The sequence below is a fragment of the Ranitomeya imitator genome, chromosome 5 (assembly GCF_032444005.1).
Source record: "Ranitomeya imitator isolate aRanImi1 chromosome 5, aRanImi1.pri, whole genome shotgun sequence".
NCBI lineage: Eukaryota > Metazoa > Chordata > Amphibia > Anura > Dendrobatidae > Ranitomeya > Ranitomeya imitator.
This window is the reverse complement of record NC_091286.1, coordinates 578,386,725-578,403,016: the sequence shown is the minus strand read 5'-3', so window position 1 is coordinate 578,403,016 and position 16,292 is coordinate 578,386,725. Positions and strand designations below refer to the sequence as shown.

At 44.4% G+C, this 16,292-nt stretch overlaps 1 long non-coding RNA gene across 1 annotated transcript in view; it reads right to left on the bottom strand.

The window, feature by feature from the left end:
- Positions 1 to 568: 568 nt before the first annotated feature.
- Positions 569 to 16,292, bottom strand: part of LOC138638495 (uncharacterized) — a 74,387-nt gene continuing 58,663 nt past the window's right edge. The window contains exons 2-3 of the long non-coding RNA XR_011312511.1: positions 1,313 to 1,514; positions 569 to 832 (exon numbers count right to left, since the gene is read on the bottom strand). This is a non-coding gene — a long non-coding RNA (uncharacterized lncRNA). The remainder of the gene's footprint in view (positions 833 to 1,312; positions 1,515 to 16,292) is intronic.

The window sequence follows — 16,292 nt, the reverse complement described above, 5'->3', positions numbered from 1 at the left end:
TTGCACTTATAGGGACCATCAGTTGTGTTGCAAAAGGACAATGACCCAAAACACACCTCCGAGCTTTGAATCATGATTGTGTACATTGCAATAAGAAAAAAGGAAACCATATGTGTCCAACCTCTTGACTGGTACTGTACCACATCTTCCAGGTACTGAACCACACAGATTGAAAGTCTATCCTCCATCTCTCTTTAAGATTAAGCAATGCTCAATTTCAAATCATTGAATAATACATACTGTAATTATAGATAGCTCCTATTAAACTTAACCTTTAATACAATCATAAAATTACATAATAGCACAGTATAATTAGAACCCCAAAAAACAAAAAAGGTCTGTATTTTATCCTATGGGGGAGGAAAGAGGAGGAGAAAAATCACCCTAGTATATTACTATTGTATCCCTGCCTACCAGCGGAGGTTGTGTTTAGATCAGAGCTTTTATTTCACTCCAAAAGTTATAGTTGGTGCTTTGAGAAAAATGTAAAAGTCAATATAATTGAGTAACCTCAAGAACTCAGATATCACAGTCCGTATGATGAAACAAAGTTAAGTTTATTGTGGGAATTCACAGCCAAAAAATAAATGTAACAAAAAAAAGCATCTCGATGTTTTGGCCTTTATGGCCTTTTTCATGGGTTTTTTCTACATAATGAAAACATCATGAGAAATTACATAAAAATGAATGCCAAGAATTAGTAAATGTAAAAAAAAAAAATTAATACGTACCAACATTTGGTTATAAACATGTTCTACACAGTATAATGTACAGTATCATAATCAATAATTCTATAAACAAGACGTGAAAGGAAAAAGGGATGTGAGTCCACCTGCAAAGAAACAAAAACCAAAGAAAGGGGTGAACAAAGGCTCATGGAGTTGAAGCCATTTATGTGCTCAAAGAGAAGATTTTATCCCTCACAGCAGCTCAGAGACAGGAGTATACAAATCATATTTACATTGAAGCAATGTATATTACATATAGAGTTTATCATATATGTGAATGACCCTTACACCGTCGTAGGAGGGAGGTCCAGGGATTTTAGGGGGCTTAAGGGCCAGATAACATAAGAGTAAATGACGGTGATTCTAAAATATACATGCATCTCATAGATGAAATGGAGAAAAAGGTGTAAGAAGTTAAAGAAATTTATGCAGTACAATGAAGAATCAAGTAATGTCAGATTCAAAGGTCCAGATATAACATAAAAGAACAGAAAATAAAAGTATATCGGTATAATAAAAAAGGCGCTGTCACTGACAGTGGGATAGACAACCAGGAATTGTGCAATGCCACAAATAATTGTTACCTGTAGCTAGGGCTGTCGGCGTGTGCGGCGTGTACCAGTGGAGTAAGACGATGTGACCGCTGTGTGCTGCCGGAGGTCCTTTCATAGCACGGGAATGTCACATGATCCCGATAAGTCACGTGAAACTGTAAGCTGATTGGTGGCGGAAAGAGCCGAAGGAAGCGATCAGGAGTGCGCATGCGTCAGTGTGGTCCGTGATAGACTAAAGGGAAAAAGACAACCACTAATTGTGCGTGCGTGAGAGCCGTAATACACAGTGGAAACTAACAGCAAAAGAAGGAGAACATAGAAGAATAGACCTATACAACAACAGTCGCACTCAAAGAAGAGGTTTTCAGACTTTTAGTTTAGCTGAAAAACGTGGTTTTCCTTATTACAAACACCAAAATAAAGGTATCACCGCAGTGTTTCAAGGTAGGTAACGTTTCGACCCACAGGGTCTTTCTCAAACCTTACTTTTAGTTGTAGAAACAGAGCGGAGGGCACAAATCCCTGGAGGGGTGTAGGAGTCCCGTTAGGGGCTATAACAGCGAAAGCACTGGTGTCTGCGGTGGTGGTGTGTGTATATAAGAATAGACGACATGTGAGAAGAGAGAGATAAGAAAAAACAGCACATGAATAAAGGGACAAGATATGGGTACATAGAGAAAAGAGTAATATCATGACATGAAGAAAAATAAAGTGTAAAAAATAAGGTTAAAATAACCAGGAATTATAGGTAGAAATAAGGGATGCTGGTAGAAAAAAAAGAGAGAAAGAACAGTAAGTGAAAAAAAAAAGAAAAAAAGGAGAGAAGAAAGAGAGGAAGTGGATCAATGTAATTCATTACCAGGTTCATTATGTGACCTAAAAGAAGAATAAAGAAAAGTAAAAAAATACCACTAATACAACATTTCTTAATAAAAAAATATGGCATAACTCAAACAATAGGTGATTTCATATTCTCTGTTTAGACCTTTAGGGTTCCAGTGTTTGTAATGTATAGATCCTATAGGCCTCTCTCAATATCAGCATTTTTAACCTGTCTCCTCCCCTTCTTGGCACTGGGATACTCTCAATTACCTGATATTTTAATTGAGATATATTATGTCCTGCTGCGGTAAAATGTGCTGAGATGGGCAACATGAGTCTTTTACATCTGATGGTTTCATTATGCTAGAATATACGGTCTCGGATATGTTGGGTGGTGGACTAGAAGAAACCTTTAACCAGAAATTGTTTACCTCTTCTGGGGTGTGAAATGGTATCTCATTTGGTAATATTGGAGCACTGTAAACAGTGTAGACATGGAAAAGTGCCCGTTTCTGTGTGGATAGTGTTCTTTGTATATTCATGGTTTTATTTTAGCCAAGGTTGGCTTTGACCAATGATTTTCTGAGGTTCGAGGGTTTTTGTAACACATTATAGGTATGTCATTAAACTCAGGAATATTTGGGTATTCCTTACTCAAAAGGTACCAAAGACGATAGATACAATTCTTGATCATATGCATATAGGGATGGTACGTATTTACAGAAGGTATCCTACATCTACTGTGCTTTGTAGGGGTTATGGTGGTAGTGACATCAGTCGGTATGAGAATCTTATTCGGGTATCCACATTTTCTGTATTTATCTAGAATGGTCAATGCAAGTATATAGACTACTTACGTCTAATGTAATGAGTATACAGTTGGAGGGGATAGGACGAAGGGATTTTAACTTTGTTAAAAAAAAGTCATATCTTTGAGATATGAAGTGATATGAGGTAGCAAGGGAGTTAAAATTTGATCAAATGTTATGGGAAGTGGTGAAAAAATAGAATTTGCAGATGTCACTATTGGTCGTCCTTGGTGGATTCCTAAGGTCTTCATGTACCTTAAGAAATATATAGGATACTGGTGTTATAAGATGAGGGGTAATTAAAATTTCTTCTAATTTAGCATCAATGGTGTTAGGGGTCGAGTTCCCGCCTCTGCACAGGGGGAATCTCGAGCCATCTCCGCTGCAGTCTCCCATTCTTCTCCTGCCACAGTGGAGCCTGCTCAGCGGAGACATCAGTCCCAGCGTCTCGCTCAGTCTGACTCAAAGGGTTACTGCTGCCTTTTCAGCTTCTGCCATTGTAGCCAGTATTGGGCAGCGGCGAGCAGACACTTTTGGGACTAAGTCCTGCTTTTCCCCTTCTGAGCATGCCCAGGGTAAGATCTCTCGTTGGAGATCAAGGGTCACATGCTTAGATACTGCAGATAATCCCATTGGTCCTCTAGGAAGGTCCTGAAGGTGCTCAACTTCTGTGGCAGCCTCCCATTGGTCCTTCTGGGAAGGTCCTGTACTTGCTACAGCTATAAAAGGTTCGCATGACCGCACGGCCATATGCTAGTATCAATCCAAGGATGTGCTTTGTGCCAGTGTGGTTATCTGTGAATGTATTCAGGGACCCGGCTGAAATAAGCCCCTAGAATACTGGCACCTCCGGTGAGGAGATTGCGTGCTTGCATGACCACTGACTGCTATCAGTTCGGCAGTAAGCTTGTGAGGCTAACAGGGTGCAGTGCTTTCCTTTCATGGCTACTCTGTGAAGTAACAGAGCTAGTCTATACCACCAAATAGTAACACCATTCACTAGCGGCAGGTTCCTCCTGCACGGTGGACCCCGGGCTGCGAACGCACCAATTATAATATTTATATTTACTCGGTGCGTTCCGCTAGCCCTAACAAATGGTCCCTGATTTCATATACGAATCCACTAGGTGGCGTATTGCCCTTCCTACTTCAAATGTAGGATCTCTGTCAGCTATTCCATATGTGATTCTATCACTCAACTGTGATTGGATGATGGAAACATACTGAGACTTATCCATAACAATAGCGCCCCTTTGTCGGCGGAATTCACAACAATGTGTTTGTTCTCTTTTATTGTTTTTAGGGCCTCTCTCTCCATGGTTGAGAAATTCTGGTGGATACAAAGGGATCCCCTATTGATATGTTTAAAATTCAGGTCTATATTTTTTTTTTCCAGTGAAATGTAGGTTTCGACCGGGTGGTATGATTATGGGCAATTGAAAGAACTAAGTCAGGGGTGTGGAACCTTTTTCCAGCCATGGGCGATTTGGAAATTTCTACCATCATTCGGTGGTTACACAAAAATGATCACCTTGAAAATTACCCCGGTATATTTAATCAAACAACTAATTACAGTAACTCCTCCTTAATGTGATGGCTAGAGCTGCTTCTCTTTGGTGCAGCTGTCATGTTGGGTGATACTGATCATGTTGCTTCTCACAGCTGCTTTTCCAGGTTTGTGTTGGCCAGAAGAGCACTCATCCTTTTGTCAGAATAAGGTTTGTAAATCATATACATCACCATAGGAGACGGTGGGACTACTGTATATACATCACATAGTGGATGCTGACACTGCTGTATATACAGTACACCACATAGGAGATGATAGGACTGCTGTACAAGCATCAGATAGGAGACACTGTGACTGCTGTCAATCAAGGTGTGGATGAAGGACCACCACATCAAATCCCTGTCATGGCCAGCGCAATCTCCAGACCTGAACCCCACTGAAAACCTCTGGAATGTAATCAAGAAGAAGATGGATAGTCACAAGCCATCAAAGAAGAGCTACTTTAAATTTTTCGTACGTGGAGTGGCATAAGGTCACCCAAAAGCAGTGTGAAAGACTGGTGGAAAGCATGCCAAGACGCATGAAAGCTTTGATGAAAAATCATGGTTATTCCACAAAATATTGATTTCTGAACTCTTCCTGAGTTAAAACATTAGTATTGGTGTTTATAAATGGTCATGAACTTGTTTTTTTACATTATTATCTGAGCTCTGCAAGCAATGCATTTTTTTTGTTATTTTGACCATTTCTCATTTTCAGAAAATAAATACAAAATTTATTGCTTGGAACTTCGGAGACATGTTGTCAGTAGTTTATAGAATAAAAGAACGATTTACATTTTACTCTAAAATATACCCATAAAGAGAAAAATCAAACAAACTGAAAATTTTGCAGTGGTCTTTTAATTTTTGCCAGGGCTGTACATCACTGGTGGGGTCACATACATCACTGGGTGTTATATACAGTGCTCAGTGGGATATACAGCACTTCTGGGGTAATTGCAGCACTAGGGAATATACTGTACATATCACTTGGGTCACGTACAGCACTTGAGGAGGGGTACATACAGCAGTGGGGGGATGGGTGCAGTGCCTCCAAGGGTTATGGGGAACTTGGTACCGGGCCCTTCTGTAGTCAATGGGGATGTCACAGTGGCTGACCCGGTCCGTGGCCCTCGGGAGGTCCGTTGATGAAATGGGGGAAAGGTCTTTAAAGGGATAATGTTCATGGCGCCACCTGTGGTATTCGGTCAGGGTGACCGACGCTGCTTAGGGGTCCGCTGGGGTGATGTTATGGCAGCTAGTTGGTATACCTTCCCATAGGTGATGTATGTCCCCAGGGCTTCCCAGAGTATGGATAGTGGATGGTGGATGATGTAAGGTGCAGTGAATAACGATGACATATGGTTGCAGTCTCTTTACCTTTACTGAAGGCTTCAGCATCCACGGTCCAGGGTAGGGACCACAGGGTAGGCAGAGTCCGGCCGGTCTGAAGGCAAATCCAAAGTCCCCTTATCCAGGTGGAATTCAATAGCCTTCCTATGTGCACAGTAACACTTTCCTTACTTGCATAAGCTCCAATAAGATCCTCACTGTTGTTACTCCTCTCACTGTTCCCCGTAGTCGGATAGAACAAAACACGTATGACCGGTGACTTGAGACTTTGGTAAGGGACTCCTAGAGACACCCCGGCCTCTTTAAGGTTGCCACCTTGCCTCCTGTGTATAAAGGGTGGACGAGCAACTTGGAATCACCTGCCCTGCCGCTCTCTGAAGCAAGGCGTAGAGCACTTACTCCCTCGGTATTCCAGCTACCGGATCGCGCACCAGAAGGATGCAGCTTCTTTCGGTCACTCTCCTCTCTGGTATCCACTTGTTGCTATGCCTTCATTTCTCACTCACTGCAATACACTTCTCTTCTACATCTCTTTCTTAGGATGCTGCCGCACATGGGGCAGGTGCAGCTCCGTGGACCCTCGTCCTCCTCAGACCGCAGTCTGGATCTGACTGGAGTTCACTCCAGCCAGATCGACCTGGAGACATTTCCGTGTTGGTCCCCAGCCAGGAACTCTCTAACTTCCCTCCAACTACCAGTTTTACCCAAGTGTGAGGAGTGGCCTAATAGATAGAACCTTTAGCTCCCCCTGGTGGCTGGAGTGTGAAGTGTATGTAATGGTTGTGATACCTGGACAGAAGATCTCCTTCATTGCCTTCAGACGTAACATCACTCCCCCTGGTGGAAGAATAACATTACTGCAACGAACCAGGACTCTGGGGGCGCTGCACGGGCATCGCCGGGGAGGCACATAGATCACTGGGTGGGGCTCATAGATCCCTGGGGGGACATAGAGATAACCGGGGGATGGCACGAAGATAATGGGGGGCACAGAGATCACGGGGGAAGCACAAAGATCATGGGGGCACAGGAATCACTGGAGGGCACATAGCTGGAGGGCACAGAGATCATGGAGGGGTACATAGCTGGAGGGGACAGAGCTCACAGGGGGCACAGAGATCACATGGGAACACAAACATTACAGGGGGTATATAGCAGGGGGCCACAGGGATCGATCACGGGGGCACATAGATCACAGGGGGGCAGAAAGCTGGGAGCCTCAGATCACAGGGGTGCATATAGCTGGGGGGCACAGAATAGATCACAGGGGGCATATAGATGGTGGGCACAGAAATCACAAGGGAGGAATATAGCTGGGGGCAGAGAGATCACAGGGGGAACAGAGATCACAGGGGGCACATAGCTGGGGGCACAGAGATCACAGGGGTGCATATAGCTGGGGGACACAGAGATCAAAGGGGAAATATAGCTGGTGGGCACAAAAATCACAGGGGGCATATAGCTGGGGGGCAGAGATCACGTGAGACAGAGATCACGGGGGGCACATAGCTGGGGCCACAGCGATCACAAGGGGGCACAAAGATCAGATGGGGGCACATCGCTGGGAGGCACAGAGATCACAGAGGGGCATATAGTTGGGGGCACAGAGATCAAATGGGGCACAGAGATTATTTTGGGGCAAATAGGTGGGGTGCACAGAGATCACAGGGGGCACATAGCTGAGGGCACAGATCACTAGCAGAAAGTCACAGAAATCAACAGCAGAGAGGCACTGAGCTGCCTGCACAGAGATCGCTCTGGACTGACTCTCTTGCAGCAGCTCCTCTTCCGGGACAGGAGGACGGGAGCGCATTGGGCACTAACTACACCCATCCTGGCGCTAACCCTGCCCGCCCCAATGACATCATCATTCATGTGCAGGCAGAGCTCTGTAATGAACACTGCGTGCATTTGTGGGTTAACGGGCTGGCAGCTGGCAGGTTACGCCCGAGTATTGCAGACTCAGGGGACCTGCCTGTGGGCTGCATGTGGCCCGCGGGCCGGAGGTTCCCCACCCCTAAACTAGGTATTAGATTTAATTGTTTTAGTTTAAAATTGTGATCCATGCTGTGTGGAAATATCCCCTTAAAGGGCAGTTAAGTCATTGCTAGAAATATTTGCTTTTCGTCTCAGTTATCTAAAGAAGCAATGTAGTTCTTGGTTAGTGTAAAACCATCAAAACAAGGTGTAGGACAGAACGAGAGACCCTTCTGTAAGACATTGCATTCAGTGAGGGAGAGGTTATAGGATGATATAGATGACTTGGTTGTCTCTACCAACCATGTGAGCGTATGCGTGTATTTTCGGATGTGATATTTTCTGAGGCTCCTCCTCTTTCACCTCTTAGGGGTTTCCCCGTCTCTGTTCTAAAAAAGGAAGGGAACCACGGGAACTGAAATCGCTCTCTGAGCCAGATAATGCTGAAGAGTTGCCATGTCGGTAACTCTGTCTTCCTTCCTGGTCGCGGTGATAGTCCTCTGGTGAGCGTCCCGGAGGGAATTGGATCTTTTCCTCTCCTGTAATTGGGACCTAAAGGTCTAAATTGTTTTATTGGTTTTCTGCAGTATAAGATCAAATTTCTCTGTAGTTAAAGTACTGCTTAAAGGGAACCTGTCACCCCCCCCCAGGCGTTTATAACTAAAAGAGCCACCTTGTGCAGCACTAATGTTGCATTCTCACAAGGTGGCTCTTTTAGTTCGGGTCCCTGGGACTGCCGAAAGAATCGCTTTTGAAATTTGTCCCTCATACCGTGAAATCGCCAGGGGGGCTGGTCTTTCCCCCCATATCCAGACGCCTCACAGCCATCAATCATGGCCTCTGCGTGCCGGGCGCCGCCTCCTCTTCCTTCATTAGCGTCCCCGGCGCCTGCGCAGTTATTTTTTTTTTCAGGCATGCGCAGTTACGCTGTCCTTCGAACTCACAGCGCAGCGCCGAAAAGCATTACTGGGAATTGAACGTCGCGAGGAGCATCGCTAAAGGCCTGGGCTGGATCCAGGGGGCCGCCAGAAGGTGAGTATATAACTATTTTTTATTTTAATTGTTTATTTAACAGGAATATGGTGCCCACACTGCTATATACAGTTATATGAAAATGTTTGGGCACCCCTATTAATCTTAAGCTTAATGTTTTATAAAAATTGTTTTTTTTTGCAAGAGCTATTTCAGTTTCATATATCTAATAACTGTTGGACACAGTAATGTTTCTGCCTTGAAATGAGGTTTATTGTACTAACAGAAAATGTGCAATCTGCATTCAAACAAAATTTGACAGGTGCATAAGTATGGGCACCCGTATCATTTTCTTGTTTTAAATACTCCTACCTACTTTTTACTGACTTACTAAAACAATTTTTTTGGTTTTCTAACCTCATTGAGCTTTGAACTTCATAGCCAGGTGTATGCAATCATGAGAAAAGCTACTTAAAGTGGCCACTTTCAAGTTGTTCTCCTGTTTGAATCTCCTCTGAAGAGTGGCATCATGGGCTCCTCAAAATAACTGTCTAATGATCTGAAAACAAAGATTCAATATAGTTGTCCAGGGGAAGGATACAAAAAGCTGCCTCAGAGATTTAACCTGTCAATTTCCACTGTGAGGAACATAGTAAGGAAATGGAAGAACACAGGTACAGTTCTTGTTAAGGCCAGAAGTGGCAGGCCAAGAAAAACATCAGAAAGGCAGAGAAGAAGAATGGTGAGATCAGTCAAGGACAATCCTCAGACCACCTCCAGAGAGCTGCAGCATCAACTTGCTGCAGATGGTGTCACTGTGCATCGGTCAACGTGGACTGTATTATATACTGCGTGGGGGGTGTTATATACTGCGTGGGCTGTTATATACTATGTGGGCTGTGTTATATACTGCGTGGGCTGTGTTATATACTTCGTGGGCTGTGTTATATACTACGTGGGCTGAGCTATATACTACATCGCTGTGCTATATACTACGTGGCTGTGCAATATACTACGTGGGCTCTGTTATATACTGCGTTGGCTGTGTTATATAATACGTGGGCTGTGTTATATACTACGTGGCTGTGCTATATACTACATGGCTGTTCTATATACTACGTGGCTGTGCAATATACGTGGGCTGTGTTATATACTATGTGGGCTATGTTATATACTGCGTGGGCTGTGTTATATACTACATGGGCTGTGCTATATACTACATGGGCTGTGCTATATACTATGTCGGTTATGCTATATACTACATCGCTGTGCTATATACTACGTGGCTGTGTTATATACTGCGTGGCTGTGCTATATGCTATGTGGCTGTTATATACTACATGGGCTGTGTTATATACTACGTGGGCTGTGTTATATACTGTGTGGCTTGTGTTATATACTATGTTGCTGTGCTATATACTACGTGGCTGTGCAATATACTATGTGGGCTGTGTTATATACTACGTGGCTGTGCAATATACTACGTGGGCTGTGTTATATACTACGTGGGCTGTGTTATATACTGCTTGGGCTGTGTTATATACTGCGTTGACTGTGCTATATACTACATACATATTCTAGAATACCCGATGCGTTAGAATCGGGCCACCATCTAGTAATTGATAATTCTATAAGCAAGACGTGAAAGGAAAAAGGGATGTGAGTCCACCTGCAAAAGAAACAAAAACCAAAGAAAGGGGTGAACACAGGCTCATGGAGTTGAAGCCAATAATGTGCTCAACGAGAAGTTTTTATCCCTAACAACAGATCAGAGACAGGAGTATGCAAATTATATTTACATTGAAACAATGTATATTTCATATAGAGTTTACCATATATGTAAATGACCCTTACACCATCGTAGGAGGGAGGTCCAGGGATTTTAGGAGGCTTAAGGGCCAGATAACATAAGAGTAAATGACGGTAATTCTACCATATACATGCATCCCGTAGATGCAATGGAGGGAAAGGTGTAAGAAGTGAAATAAATATATGCAGTACAATGAAGAATCAAGTAATGTCAGATTTAAGTCCAGATATAATATAAAAGAACAGAAAATAAAAGTATATCGGTATAATAAAAAAGGCGCTGTCACTGACAATGGGATAGACAACCAGGAATTGTGCAATGCTACAAATTATATGTTACCTGTAGTTAGGCGTGTGCGGTGTGCACCAGTGGAGAAAGACGATGTGACCGCTGTGTCAAAATCAAATCACCGAATAGTATCAAATTATAGATAGCTCCGATAACACTTAACCTTTAATACAATCATAAAATTACATAATAGCACAGTATAATTACAACCCCAACAAACAACAAAGGTCTGTGTTTTATCTTATGGGGGGAGGAAAGAGGAGGAGAAAAAAATCACGCTTGTATATCACTATTGTCTCACTGCCTAGTAGCGGACGTTGGCACCCTCAAACCTACGCAGTGGCGCGCCCAATCGACGGCTATCCCCCCTCTCCCTAAACGGCCCTGTAAAGATACGGTATATAGGGTGCAAAAACACTTAGTAGGGCACCATATGTTAGTAATTAAGTCAACGTAGTATCCTGCTCCAGATATACCATGTGGCAGGTGTAATATATCAGAGAGGGAGGCTAGTAGAGCCAAAACAAAACAGACACAATATCAAAAACTATATGTAGTTTTCATATATTCACTAAATTAGTGACTGAGGAATTAAAACTTGTTGGTGGACTCCTACAAGAAATTACTCTAAGGCTATGTGCACACATTGTGGATTAGGCTAAGGAATTTCTGGTGCGGATTCTGCCTCCCCTGGCAGAAAACGCACCTGCGGATTTGTCGCGTTTTTAATGCAGTTCCGCAGCGTTTTTTGTGCGTTTTTGCTGCGGTTTTCTTGCGGATTTGCTGAGTTTTTTACCCCTGCGGTTTTCTATAATGGAATGGGTACAAAAGTGCTTCAGATTCACAAAAAAGAAGTGACATACTACTTCTTTTAAACCGCAGCGTTTCTGCAGCAGATTTTCCGCAAAACGTGCACAGCTTTTTTTTTTTTCTCATTGATTTACATTGTACTGTAAATCAATTGCGGATCTGCAGCGTTTCTGCACCTCAAAAAACGCTGCGGATCCACAGAGAATCCGCAACGTGTGCACATACCCTAATATGTCTAGATTAGAGAGGGAAACCCTTGATAGACTTACAGACAACAAGAAGTTAATAATTTTCAAACCCTCGGATAAAGGGGGTAATCTTGTTATGTTAAATAATGAGAAATATTTACAGATGTGTAATAGAATTTTTAGGGATGAAAAGACATAAAATCCTAAGAGAGGACCCCACCAATGGATTCCTACGGGAATTAAAGAGTCTATTATCTGGAGCTTTGAACCTTAAGATCATATCGAAACATGAATGGGACTTCATGTATCATAAATTCCCAGTCCTGGCTATCTTTTATGTGCTACCCGAAGTGCATGAGGGCTTGAACCCACTTAAAGGGCGTCGTATTTTTGTGGGGATTGGCTCCATCACCCAGAACTTGGGCTTATACATAGATACTTAGACCATTCGTAGTGTTTCTGCTGTCATATATTATGGACACTTCAGACCTCCTCCTCAAGCTGGAGGGTATAACAGTGGGTGAGAATGTGTATTTGGTGTCCATCAACGTAGAGGCTCAGGAAATAGGGCTTAGAGCAGTGGAACAGTATCTTAGATCCAGGGGACTACAGTGTATGGCATATAATAAATTCATATCGAGACTAATGGAGTTCATATTTGAACATAATTTTTTCTCATTCAATGGTAAGTTCTTCCACCAGCTCAGGGGCACAGCAATGGGGAGCCCCTGCACCCTCACATATGCTAATTTGTTCCTGGGCTTGTTGAACAGAGGGGAAGTAAAATAGCGTCTTCAAACCTTCTGAGCTGATAATTTACCGTAATAAACCGTGGCACCAACAAACAAACTGAATTTTCTGATTTCATTTTTAAGGATGTTTAAGCGGATACAGTGGATTTGGAGCCCAGCATCACAGTCCTACTCTCTATAAAGAAAAATAAACAGCTAATGACATTGGACCAACTTACATAAAAAAGAAACAGCCTCCCAAACTACCACCATAGTGCTACATAAACCTTTTCCTACATTACAATAAAGTGGATTTCACCTGAAGAAAAGAACACAATAAGAATGTTACATGGCTAGACAGGGCTTGATGGTGACTAAGACTGGGACACAGGCCCCACCTAGTGTAGCATAACAAGCTAGTAGCAAAAATCCAACTGGTTCAGACATTTTGCAAGTTGGTTGTTGTGATCGCGATACACTAGAGGTCACATTGCCACCGCACTTACCAGCATTACATTATGATGTAGCAGCGGCACAGAGTGAATGCGCGATTGGTGCTGCTGCCATAGTCATCATCTAGCTGCCCTATCCTTTTTGGAAAATAGTTCCATTGTGTTACATCTGTAGGCTGGCACTAGGGGGAACTGAACACACATAAAAAGGTTCACATCTACCAGAACCGAAACGTTGCTGAGATGGGCTAATAAAAGTAGCTCCTGCTTTTTCCACTACTAATGGTGTGCTGCCTCCGTTTTTGGATTCCTATCTATCTATATGTCCTTCTATATTATTTCTAAACATCTGTGGGAGAGGGGGGGGGGAATATTGGTTACATAGATTATACTACAAGAAAAATTAAGAGGAGAATTTCAGAATATATAGCTAATATAAATAACACTAATTTAGGCTATTCTGGAGCCACTAAACATTTCATCTGGTCAGATGTTAATGTATTTAAAGGGAACTTGTCACCTGATTTTGGCGGGCCCTATGATCGGTCCGATGGGTGGTGTTTTGTGTTGTTTCATTGACCCCTTCCTTTCCCGCTGGCCGCACTATTTTCTTGAATGTAAGTTGGTTTCCTCCGTAGTACATGCGTGCGCAAGGCAATCTTGCCTTGCGCACGCGCAGTATGCTTTGCCCAACTGTGGACAAAGCCAAAAAGCATTAGTGCGCATGCACCGCCGCACTATGTCCCGGAAGTATTTTGCTGTGTTCCGGGACATAGTGCGGCGACGCATGCACACTAATGCTTTTCGGCTTTGCCCGCAGTTGGGCAAAGCATACTGCGCGTGCGCAAGGCAAGATTGCCTTGCGCACGCGTGTACTACAGAGGAAACCAACTCACATTCAAGAAAATAGTGCAGCCAGCGGGAAAGGAAGGGGTCAATGAAACAACAGAAAACACCGCCCATCGGACCGAACACAGGGCCCGCCAAAATCAGGTGACAAGTTCGATTTAAATACATTAACATCTGACCAGCTTGACCAGCTTGCGTCCCCGACAACCAATGTGCGAAAATTTTGTACGGCCCAACTAGTATATATATACATATATATATATATAAATATATATATATATATATATATAGTAAGATTGTGCTTACTGGATGTGTTGGGGGACACTCGCTTGGCACGGGATTCAAGCACACGCGCACGGTTTTCGTTTATACACAGTCTATGCAGTTTATTAAAGTGTCATAAACCGGGTTATGCACAGTTCATTATATACATTTCATAGAACACAATAGGCACCAACTGTTGAGGGCAGAGGAAAGTACTGCAGGGCGCAGGCGCTGGGCCTCCATGTCCTTTCCAGGCGCCTGCGCACTGCCCTCAACAGGGCAGATAAAGTACGCCTGCGCAGGAGCCATGACAGGAAGCAAAGAAGAGGACGTCATCGTAATAAGATAAGAGGCGCCGGAAACGGACCGCGACACCCATCGGACGGGACTGCACCGGGACAGCCCCTGTGTGAGTATAATCTAACTTGTTTTTCTTATCTTTCAGGTTACATCGGGGGGCTTATCTACAGCATTATAGAATGCTGTAGATAAGCCCCTAATGGCGGTGGCAGCAGCTTATAGGCAAAAAATGGGGTGACAGATTCCCTTTAACCCCTTCCCGACCTGTGACACAGCGTATACGTCATGAAAGTCGGTGCCAATCCGACCTGTGACGCATATGCTGTGTCACAGAATGATCGCGTCCCTGCAGATTCGGTGAAAGGGTTAACTCCCATTTCACCCGATCTGCAGGGACAGGGGGAGTGGTAGTTTAGCCCGGGGGGTGGCTTCATCCCCCCGTGGCTACGATCGCTCTGATTGGCTGTTGAAAGTGAAACTGCCAATCAGAGCGATTTGTAATATTTCACCTATTATAACTGGTGAAATATTACAATCCAGCCATGGCCGATGCTGCAATATCATCGGCCATGGCTGGAAACATTGATGTGCCCCCACCCCACCCCACCGATCGCCCCCCCAGCCCTCCGATCTGTCCTTTACACTGCTCCGCTCCCCTCCGTCCTCCTGTCCGCTCCCCCCCGTGCTCTTGTCCGCTCACCCCCGTGCTCCAATCACCCCCCCTGCACTCCGATCCACCCCCCCCTGCAGTCCGATCCACCCCCCCTGCAGTCCGATCCACCCCCCGATGCTCCAATGCACCCCCCGTGCTCCGATCCACCCCCCGTGCTCCGATTTACCCCCCCCATGCTCCGATCCACCCCCCCGTGCTCCCCCCCACCCCATCATACTTACCATCTTCTAAAATGGCGGGCGCATGCGCAGTGCGCCCGCCGAATCTGCCGGCCGGCAGATTCGTTTCAAGTGCATTTTGATCACTGCGATAAAACCTATCGCAGTGATCAAAATAAAAAAAATACTGAATGACCCCCCCCCCTTTGTCACCCCCATAGGTAGGGACAATTATAAAATAAAGATTTTTTTTTTCTTCCACTAAGGTTGGGGTAAGAATTAGGGTTAGGGGTAGGGTTAGGAGTAGGGTTAGGGGTAGGGATAGGGGTAGGGTTAGGGGTAGGGTTAGGGGTAGGGGTTGGGTTAGGGGTAGCGGTAGGGGTAGGGGTAGGGTTAGGGGTAGGGTTAGGGGTAGGGTTAGGGTTTCGGTATGTGCACACGTATTCTGGTCCTCTGCGGATTTTTCCGCTGCGGATTTGATAAATCCGCAGTGCTAAACCACTGCGGATTTATGGCAGATTTACCGCGGTTTTTCTGCGCATTTCACTGCGGTTTTACAGCTGCGATTTTCTATTGGAGCAGTTGTAAAACCGCTGTGGAATCCGCAGAAAGAAGCGACATGCTGCGGAATGTAATCCGCTGCGTTTCCGTGCAGTTTTTCTGCAGCATGTGTACAGCGTATTTTGTTTTCCATAGGTTTACATTGAACTGAAAACTCATGGGAAACTGCTGCGGATCCGCAGCGTTTTCCGCAGCGTGTGCACATACCTTTAGAATTAGGCCATGTGCACACGGTGCGGATTTGGCTGCGGATCCGCAGCAGTGTTCCATCAGGTTTACAGTACCAAGTAAACCTATGGAAAACCAAATCCGCTGTGCCCATGGTGCGGAAAATACCACGCGGAAATGCTGCGTTGTATTTTCCGCAGCATGTCAATTCTTTGTGCGGATTCCACGGCGTTTTACACCTGTTCCTCAATAGGAATCCGCAGGTGAAATCCGC